This window comes from Planococcus citri, chromosome 5, assembly GCF_950023065.1.
Source record: "Planococcus citri chromosome 5, ihPlaCitr1.1, whole genome shotgun sequence".
Taxonomy (NCBI): Eukaryota; Metazoa; Arthropoda; class Insecta; order Hemiptera; family Pseudococcidae; genus Planococcus; species Planococcus citri.
The window spans coordinates 19,216,294-19,227,703 of NC_088681.1; the positions used below are offsets into that span (position 1 = coordinate 19,216,294).

The window sequence follows — 11,410 nt, forward strand, 5'->3', positions numbered from 1 at the left end:
CGCCTCTTGGAGAAGTTTTAAAATTTTGGAGAAATCGAAAATTCAAATGGAGGCTTCAGAATGGCCAGAAATGGCGAAATTTGGGTTAAGGGAGTTGATATTATAGTTTCAGGACTGATTTCCACCATTTTTACTGAATAAGTATACATTTAAAAAAAGAACATGAATTGCCAAAAATCGAAAAATCCAATTAGGTTGCTGAAATTCTGAATTAGAGGGTTTCGGATACCTAATGCTTTTTCCAAAAATCGTGGTCTTGTTTCCTCGAAAGATTCCCGTGTAGGGAAAATAGAACTCTGAAAAATCAAAATAACTTAAACACGAAAATTGCGGTTGTATGATTGACAGAGACGAAACGTTTGCATGTTGATAAAATCTAGTTGAAAAATACTTGACAATGAGACCTTTATTGGATAGGAGATAAATTTAGCTAATTTCTCGCGTCAAATAAAAATATTTTAATAAGATGAGGACAAATATCCAAGAAAAATAATCATATCGCAGCGAGTCACCTATTTGTCTCACAATTCGCGGGCACTTATAAAATATTGAGACGTTATGATGACGTCAACATCCGGTTGGTCGTGGGAGATGGACTTTAAATCCTATTAATAACTACTCGTATACTGATTAACTACGGAAATGATCGAACCAGGTACTCAGTAGATATGACAAACGTTGAGTTATTCGCGTTAATAAAATTATACCTAATCGTGTGCTCTAGACTTGTAAGAATAATTTTTGGAAACATTTATAGTGATTTTTTTTCTTTTCTAAATCAACTTGTGTAAAAGTGCAGTGTAAAATTGATCTTTTACTCGTACAAAAATAGAATTCAATTCGTGCACATGGGTTTTTTCTTATATCAAGTGTTTTTAAAAATTAAATAATTAATATTTAGCCTTGACCCCCCCCCCCTCGGGCCAGCAGCTTCATCACACTTCATGCCGTTAGGTTTTCACCTCTTTTGCAGTGTTGAGGGTTGGGATTTTGGAAATATGTGGGTTTAGTGTGAGAAGTATGCATGAGGTGGGCTGAGGGATCGAGTGAGGTTAGTGTGGATAGTGTGTATAAGAGAGGGTGACTGGGTGTTGAGATATTGTAGTGGTGGCTGCTTTCAATTTTCAATTAAATACGCCTATTAAATATCTTCTATATGGTGCAGCGAACGAAATGGTTCAGACATAAGTGATAGCAAAATGAAATAAAAAGCAAAAAACTGTAAATTTGTTAACTAATTTGATTTCGAAAAGTCCTATAATGCAATCGTCGTGCTAATGCCGGTTCGGTTCATAACCGCGGTCATCTGCATAAAGATAAATAAAAATCCATCATCATTCCACAACTGGAATACATCAACGTGAAAAATTAGCCAATCGTTATTTCACGTTCAAATCCATACAGGTGAGAAAACGAATCATCATCATATATTTGCTTTTTTATTTGAGGAAACTTTAATTGAACGCAGATTAAGTGAATTGCACGACAGGAAAATCCCACGACGAAATCATGGTTTTGAACGACAGCAATTTAACCACAGTTTTCGTCATTAAAACACCAGCATTGAACGACAAGCATAGAAAATTCACGCGGCGAAAAAGGGAATGCAAGACGAAATTATTTCAATTTCCCGATAACGCAAATTTTTCACCTCTCGTTTGAATTAGTGAACATGAATGGGGCAGTATTTGTGAATAATGAATAGTACATACTATGTGGTTTCAATAAGTGATATCTTATCATTTTCCTTTTATTCATGTCTTTGTGGGCCCCTCCCCATTGGTCAATTTTTACGAGGAATTTTCGATTTGGTATCAGGATGGTTCACTTCAAGAGATTCTACTTCCGTGAATTGTGTCCCTTTTTCGAGTGAGGTGGCCATCTCACTACCAATTTGGACGAATGTTAACAGGAGATTTTTACTTCAAGAGTGAGTTAAGTCATCGATTTTTCAAAGTGATTTTTTCTACAAGTAATTGTTCAATGTCCAAAGAAAGGAGAGGTGCACCGACCTTTCGAAACAGAACAAATTTTAGCAACAAAAATTTTAAACGAATTTTTTGGTGAAAAAAATGACTTAACCCACTTTGGAATAGAGCTCTTCAATTTTAGACCGCATAGTAGCGAGGCATAAACGAAAATATGGGAATTGGAAAACATTTGAAGAAATGAAAAATGAGATGTTCAGAATCTGGGCTATTTCTGTAAACGATGATGTACGACAATTAAATTGTACTTGCCCGTTTTTCGCTAAGGACAAGTTGTGCAAACATACGTTGGGGATGCAAATCCGACTTGATAAAGTATCTGTGCCAATAGAAGCAAAAAATGTGCCTCTAGGGCAGAAGAGGAAGAGGGGTAGGCCAAACAAGGCAAAAAAGGCACTTCTCATATAATTATTCATACGGATCTTTTTAAGTTACGTTGATATCTTTAGTAATTAATCGTTTTAGGAAATTTTAATTTTGTGAATAAATTCGTCGCTTTTATCATTATTTCGTCGTTCATTCACAAAAGTCGTCGATGTATTTCATTCAATTCGTCGGGCATACGCTGGCGTTCTTTTGATTTTTTTGGCATGCACTTTAATTTTTGATGTCGTGCAATAGTTGAAAACTCTTTCCGTCGTTAAAAAAGTGGTTTTGAGACGTTAGCGTATGTCGTGCAAAACACTTTTTTTCGTCGTTCAAATCATTTAATCTGTCGTGCCGATAAATGGCACCCATTTTATTTTGTCGATAGCTGTGATACTCTGAAAATAGTCGTTTAATAATAAATTACAAAATAAATTGGAATAAGCATTCAAGTGAGACATTTTACCAACAGGGTGTATTCACAGAAAGGGAAACGGAAAGAACGAAACTGATAAAAAAAAAAGGGAAAACATTAAATATTCGATGAGTATCATTCTCGATCAGAGATCATCATACTAGTTCGTAGCCACTGTACAACATGTAGGAGAAAGTTATCGAATTGACGTTTCGTACTTACACCTAATGTGAAAAAAGCTAATTTTTTTCAGTAAAAGTGATTTTATAAATTAAAATTTCCAACGTAAGTTTACTTTACCCACGCCTATTTTATATTTCTTTTAATATTTTATTAGTACAAATATGCCCACGTAAGTTGATTTTACCAGTTACCTAATTTATTGTTTTTTTTTTTTTAATAATTTGTTAATTGAAACAAATACAGATTCGTGTAAATACCAATCAACATCATGGGCATTGGCATTGTATTTCTTGTACTAACTTACCTGTTGCTGCTCATATCCGTTATCGTATGCATACCCTCAACCATCTGTGTAATTATTCATTTGTACAAATTTTTCAAGACCACGTCATCGCAAAGTCTCACAACAAAGAATATAACCGTTTACTGTTTTTTCTTACTACTGATCTACACTTTTACTTTAATCACAATTGTTGCATTAAGAAATGATCTAGAACCATACGTGAACATTTTTGCTGAAGTTATTGTATATTTGTTAATGACAACAACCTTACTCAAATTCTTTATCGCTGTGGATCTATTTTGGTGTTTTCGCAAAGTTGCTATATATCTACAAAAACCTTCTTCCTTGGCTACCCAGAATAAAAAATTCATCTTTCATATTCTTCTCAGTACAACCGTACCTTTACTCTATTATCCAATATTCGGCTCATTTAAAGACGGAGGCATATCCTCGTATTTTGGAGCAGCTGCGTTAATGAGGATTATTCGCATCGCGCGTTTATTTTTCATTTTTGGCGCATTCTGGTATATCAGGTCAGCCAGTATCAATAAAAAGGAATTATGGTCAAATTATGGTCTGCATATGCGAATTCTGATAATGCTTGGAGGGTTCTCTGCTGTAATAACTATTTGGGAAGTTTTCTCACTGTATGTGACTCCCAACCAAGGCAAAGCAATACAGGATTCATCTTTTAGAGAAAGGGATGTTTGGTACAACCAAGACAAAGTAATGGAGAATTCATCTTTCAGAGAAATAGATGTTTGGTATTTTTACTTACAATATTATGGATGTATTATAGAAGGAGTTGTTATAGGGAAATTCATCACTTTTAGAAAAGAAACATTTCAGTCTGATGGTACCACTGGTGCACCTGGCCAACGCACAGTATAGTTGTTTAAATTTCAACAATACTAAATTAGGCAACTAAGTATGTTCATTACCTAATTACTTGTAAAATAAAATTATTTCATGCCATTTAAAAGGTTTACACGATGAGTTGGACCGTTGATTATCTCGAGAAATTACTGGCTAATTGGTACTATCGATAGAATACGTATGTTTATATGCAAGCTTACCCAACATGAATTTATTATATGTATGTACCTACTTATGTACCTACCTAACTGTTAAATTACTCATCAAATACAGATTCTTTTCATTATAACTTTTTTTATTTTGATTGCACGTTAACGCGCGCAATTTTTAAGATTTTTTTTTCAACTTATTCAAGGTCATCCTAAAAAGCTTTATAAAAAAGTAGGTACTCGTATTTCGGTACTTTAAACCAGGGATGAACATTCAACTAAAGCCTAAAACTAAACCGAACTTCTGCGAAAAATGTTTATTGAATTTTTATCGAAAAATTTAAAAAATCCTCTAAGCAACTGGTGAGAAATCGTGTGTTTTAGGGGCTAAAAGTGTAGGTATCGAATTTCAAAATAATTGGGTCAGGAAGGTTTATAAACTTTAATTGTGCTGCCTTGGGGAGAGAGTGCTGACGGAGGCACTGCATTGGATGGAAACATTATTAAAAAAGTCGCATAAAATCTTTTTTTTTGTTAAAAAGTAGGTATACTACTTCAAGAACTTTTGGTTCATCATGCCCCTGTTCGAATGGAAAGCTCAATTTTCCTTACAAGGGAATCCTTCGAGGTGTCCGTCACCTATTTAAACGAGACCGCTATTTTTGGAAAAAGCATTTTCTGAAACCCTCTTACTTTAGAATTTCAGTTGCTCAGTAGGATTCTTCGATTTTGACAAATTTTTGAAAATTCAAAATTGACCATTTTTGGCGATTCGTGTTTTTTTTTTTTGTAGGAATATTTATTTAGTAAAAATGGTGGAAATGAGCCCTGTAACTAGCCATTTCTGGTCATTTTGAAACCTCCATTGGGATTTTTGATTCCTCCACGAGCATGTTTTTTTGACTAGTAATTTCCACTTAGGGCCTATCCGTATTCGAAAATTTATGCCGGTCAAAAAAACACATTTGGGATGTCTACTCGTTGAATACTTACATCGAGAGTGAGCAACAACTCGATTTTCAGTTGCCTAAATTCATTTTCACGCCTTCTGGAGAAACCAAAAACCGCGCTGGAAGTTCCAGAAGTTCTCGAAATTGTGATGGGGGAGGGGGGGTAAAAATGATACAGCTACAGCAGCTACAGTGTGCATTTTTGTATTTTTTTCCCCTCTCAAATTTCATAATCAAAAAAATTTCTTGACGTGTCCATCTGGAAATTGGCCTAAATGTGAATAGGTCCTTTATACTTGGTCGAGGATGAGCCACAATTCGAATTTTAGCTGCCCAAATTGAGTTTTTAAATTGTGGAGAAATCGAAAATGGACTGGTGAAATTCAATTCTTCATCATTTTTTGGTAATTTTTTATGAGTTAGATGCTTTTTTTGTGTGTTTTTCCACCGCGAATACCCGAATAATAGCTTAATAATATACTTACGTTGTAAATTTGAAAACCCCCATTTTGAAAAATCGATATTTTTTGGTTTAGTTTTAGGCTTTAGTTGAATGTTCTTCCCTGGTTTAAAGTACCGAAATACGAGTACCTACTTTTTTATAAAGCTTTTTAATAGAATATACTTACATGTAAGCTTACTCAAAATGAATTTATTATATCTACTTATATGTACCTAGTTGTCAAATTACTTATCAAATACAGTTTACCTATTTTCTTTGTAATTTTTTTTTATTTTGATTGCACGTTAACACAAGCAATTTTTCAGGTTTTTTTTCAAACTTCAAGAGCATCCTTAAAAAGCTTTTTAAAAAAGTATTTTGGGACTTTAAACCAGGGATGAAAAACTAAAAAACGAAACTAAATAATTGATTGATTTTGGACGAAAACTACGAGAACCGAAACTTCTATTAGAAAAACTTTCAACTAAAGCCTAAAACTAAAGCAAAAAATATCGATTTTTTGAAATGTTTATTTTATTTACTTTTTCGAAGCGAATTTCACCATTTCTGATTTCTCCACAATTTGAAAAATAAATTTAGGCAGCTAAAAATTAAACTGTGACTCATCCTCGACCATGTTTAAAAGATTTATTTACATTTAGGCCGATTTCCAGGTGAACCCCTCAAGGAAACTTTTTTGGCTAGAAAATTTAAGAGGAAAAAACACACACCGTGGCTGTATCATTTTAATCCTCCCCCACCCCCTCAAAATCACAATTTCGAGCAATTCTGGAACTTCCAGCGCGATTTTTGGTTTCTTCAGAATTTTAAAATTTCTTCATAAGACGAGAAAATCAACATTCTCGACCTATATTCAACCAGTTTATACACATTCCATGCCATTTCAAGGCAGACATTCCAAAAGTGTTTTTTTGACCGCCATATTTTCAAAGATGGATAAGTGGAAATTACTCGTCAAAAAAACGTACTCGAGGATAGGCCTCAATTTGAGAAGAGGACGATTTTACTCTTCTCACAACAAAGCTATGATTTTTTTATGAGATTCAAAAACTCCAAAAAATCAAACGAATGAAAATTCCGGTATGAAATGAAAGAGACAAAACGTTCGCATGCTGATAAAATCTAGTCGAACAATACGCGATAATGTGACCTTCATTGGATAGGAGATAAATTCAACTAATTTCACGTCAAATAGAAATATTTCAATACGATAAGGACAAATCTCTGCAGCAATAAGTAATAAAAAAGTTGTGATGATTATGTGTAAAATATGTAAAACGAGAAATTCGGGGAAAGGAAGCTGTATTGACGGAAATGGTTCAAACATTGGTGATAACTGATAACAAAATAGAAAAAAAGAGAGAAAAAACTGAATTTTCCAACTAATTTGATTTTGAAGTGCTCTATTATAATGATTGTCGTGCCAATGCTAGTTTATAATAACCACAGTAATTTGAAGCTATCAGAGCATACATTTTTTCTAAGCAATTGTCAACACAAAATATCAATTGACTTTTTACTGGGCGACTCAGCCTGATCTTCACGAAGAATGAGCAAACGTTCAAAAATTCTAAAAATTGTCGTTTAATGATAACACGATTCAATCATTCATTGAGCATTCCAGTGAGGAATTTTATCGCAAGATTTATTCACACACGGAAGTAACGGGGAAAAAGGAATCTGATAAAGAAGGAGGTAAAATGAAAAACTCGATGACTAATTATCGATATCATAGAATTATAGATACCTACATATCATCTTGGATAATGAGATTGTCATATTGCATATATACCTAATACTTAGTTCACAGTCATCGCTCTCATACAAGTTGAACAAATTTATCGAATTGACGTTTCGTACATCTATAATGTGAAAAAAGCTAATTTGTATCCTGCAAAAGTGATTTTCCAAATTCAAATTCGCATATACGTAAGTTGACTTTACCATTGTCTATTTCTATTCATTTTTATCTTTCCGTATAAGTAGGTATGTACTTGAATCTTGTACGATTCGTATTTTGTAGGTATAATGCATCATGGATATTGAACGTGGACTGATTATCATGTTGATGATTGTATGCGTTATCCTGTACATACCTTCAATCATCTGCGTGATGGTTCATTTGTACAAATTTTTCAAGACAACGTCACCGCAGAGTCTTACAACAAAGAATATAACTCTTTACTGTTTTTTCTTACTATTGATCTACATTTTTACTTTCATCAGCATTGTTGCTGCATATACAAATGATCTAGAATTTTACACAGACATTTCTTGGCTTATTATTTTATACTTGTTGTTGACAACAACCATACTAAAATTCATTATCGCTGTGGATCTATTTTGGAATTTTCGCAAAGTTGCAATTTATTTACAAAGGCCTTCTTCTTCAGCTACTCAGCGTAAAAAATTCATCGTTCATAGTATTCTCACTACAACTGTACCTTTACTCTACGTATTTATTTGGACCTTATTAATGAATTTAGAAATTGAAAATGTATCCTTGTATTTTGGACCATTTGCGTTCATGAGGATAATTCGCATCGCGCGTTTATTTTTCATTTTTGGCGCATTCTGGTACATCAGTTCAGGTAGCACGAATAAAAAGGAATTATGGTCCAAATATGGTCTGCATATGCGAATTCTTACGATGCTAGGAGGATTCTCTGCTGTAATAAGTATCTGGGAAGTTTTCTCATTGCTGATGAATCGTAATAGCGACCATGAAGAATTTATGGAGGGTGGCCAAAACAGAGAAGTAGATATTCGCTATTTTGTCTTACAATACTCGGGATGCATTTTGGAAGGAGTCGTTATTGGGAAATTCATCAGTTTTAGAAAAGAAACATTTCAGTCTGATAGTACCGGTGCATCTAGCCAACGCACTGTATATAGTTGATGTTGTATGGGTAGGTACGAATTAAGTATGTTTAATTGTTTATTAATTGTGAAATAATATTAACTCGTGCCTCGAAAAATGTTAGTTGATTATGTCTGGAAATCAATCGTTTCAAGTGTACATAAGTTCAACCATAATTGATAAATTGAATATTATATCTATCAACATGTACCTAATTGTCAAATATCAATTATTAAATACAGTTTCTTTTCTTTTTTACAACTTTTCTATTTTAATTTCGTGCGAACTTACAAGAGAACCTCTTGAGGTGTCCGCCTCCGATTTGAACGGGACCGCAATTTTTGGAAAGAGCATGTTCTAAAATCCCCAAATCCAAATTTTCAGCAGCCCAAGTTCATTTTTCGGTTTTTGGCGAATTTTTGAAAATCCAAAATTGACTATTTTGGTGATTTATGCTTTTTTAAAAAAAGTACGTACTGGATCAGTAAAAATGTTCAAGATAAGTCCTAAAACTGATATTGAGCCCCCAAATCCAAATTTCGCCATTTCCAGTCATTCTGGAGCCTCCAGCGCTATTTTTCAATTTCTCCAGAATTTTTAATTTGCTCCCAGAAGGCGTGAATATGAAGTTGGGCAGCTAAAAATCGAGTTCTGTGTTATACTCGATCTGTTTAACGAGTTTATCCACATTTGAGTCGATTCTGGAGCGGACACCTCAAGAGTGGGTTTTTGACCAGCTTTTTTTCAAAATAAAAATATTCAAAAATCAAAAATTTCCAGCTTGCGAGAAAATGTTTGAAATTAGCACAAATCGCTGTATATCGAACACAACAAACCCCCTGATGCCGAGTTCCGCCATTTCCAGCCATTCTGGAGCCTCCAGTGCGATTTTTCAATTTCTCCAGAATTTTCAATTTGCTCCAGAAGGCGTGAATATGAAGTTGGGCAGCTAAAAATCGAGTTGTGTGTTATACTCGAACTGTTCAATGAATTTATCCACATTTGAGCCGATTCTGGAGCGGACACCTCAAGAGTGGTTTTTTGACCAGCTTTTTTTCAAAATAAAAATATCCAAAAACCAAAAATTCCTCGTTTGTGAGAAAATTTTTGAAATTGGCGCGAATCGCTGCATCTAGTCCAAAACCAACCCCCGAGTCCGAATTTCAGCATTTTTAGCCATTCTGGAGCCTCCAGGAAATTTTTCCATGTCCTCTGGAGCAAATTGAAAATCATGCTGGAAGCTTTCTGCCCTAAAAAAAATTGAAAATTACGCTTGCAATGAAAGAGACAAAACGTTCGCATGCTCTTAAAATTTAATCGAAAAATTTCCCGTCAATTTGTGAGCTGCGCTCTTTAGGGGATGTACTCGTATTTCACCAATTTGATGTTAGATAAAATATTTATTAATACGATAAGGACAAATCTGTGCAGCAATAATCAAACATTGTGGAGATTAGAAACATGCAAATAAACGGGGAATTCAGTGATAAGTTTCATATCCATGATTTCCACATCCACTTCTGTCAGAAGGAATTTGCAGTGACGGAAATAGTTCAGATTATAGGCGATAAAAAAATGTAAAAAAGCAAAAAACTGTAAATTTTTTAACTATTTTGACTTTGAAAGTGCTTTATAACGCAATTGTTGAGCCAATGCCAGTTCATTTATGTATAACCGCGGTCATCATACTTCAAAGTGTAAAAAAAGTTAATCGTTATTTGGAAAAATAATTTCACAAGTTCAAATTCATATCCAGGTAAGGAAACAAATCATCATAAATCATTGATTTTTAAACATATCTAGTCGATCTTTAGTTCATCATCGTTTTAGACTCTTGATCTACCGTATCCGTTTTAATTTTTATTCAAACTATAGGTACCTAGCTGTAATATCAATAAGCAGAAATGACAAATCAAGGTTCACAAGTGATCCTGATGCTGATCTTGTCGGTGATCGTGTTACTGCTCCTATTATTGATGATCGCGCTGATATTGGGCATGATTTATATATACATATCCTCAATAGTCTACATGGTCATCCATTTGCGCAAATTTTTCAAGACAACTGGACCGCAAAGTCTGTCAACTAAGAACATCACTTTTTATTGTTTTTTCTTACTTTTGACCAATATTTTTTCGATCATACAAGGCTTTGTATTTTTTTTAACATCTGGTAACGTAGCTATATTTTTTTATTGGACTACAATTCTTATGTACTTGATGGTGACAGCAGCATTCGTAAAGTTCATTATTGCGCTTGATCTGTTTCTGTCTTTTCGCAACGTTGCTGTCTACTTGCAAAGACCTAGTAGTTCGGCGACTCAAAACAGGCGATTTATCGTATACAGTCTTGTGGGTACCATTCTACCCTTGATATACATAAATGCGTATCAACTTTACTCGAATTATCAGCGCGTCCAATACTGTCGCTCGAATCATCAGCGTCATTCGATTTATCAGATCGCACATCACTCAGATCAGCACTGTCATTCGAAACAATCGCAAGTAAATATTATTCGTACACGTATATTTCACCATTCACTGTCATGAGGATCATTCGTATCGGGCGTTTATTTTTGGTTATTGGTACATTCTGGTACATCAACTCAGCTAGTATGAATAAAAAAGAATTATGGTCAAACTATGGTCTACATATGCGTCTTCTCACGATGATTGGAGGATTCTCGGCTATAATAAGCATCATTGAAATCATTTCCCTGATGTTGCCGACTTCTTCTGCCGCAACAGAGGTGTGGTACTTTTCGTATGTACATTATACCGGATATATCTTGGAAGGGACGATTATTGGAAAATACATCACATCCAGAAAGGAAACATTTCAGTCTTCTCGTGAGCAACAAAATGATACATAGTCGCT

General features: G+C 34.3%; 1 long non-coding RNA gene across 1 annotated transcript; it reads left to right on the forward strand.

The window, feature by feature from the left end:
- Window positions 1-650: 650 nt before the first annotated feature.
- Window positions 651-5,911, forward strand: LOC135847266 (uncharacterized). The gene is made up of 3 exons (XR_010559125.1): window positions 651-1,404; window positions 2,827-3,054; window positions 3,196-5,911. It is a non-coding gene; the product is annotated as an uncharacterized LOC135847266 (long non-coding RNA).
- Window positions 5,912-11,410: the final 5,499 nt, after the last annotated feature.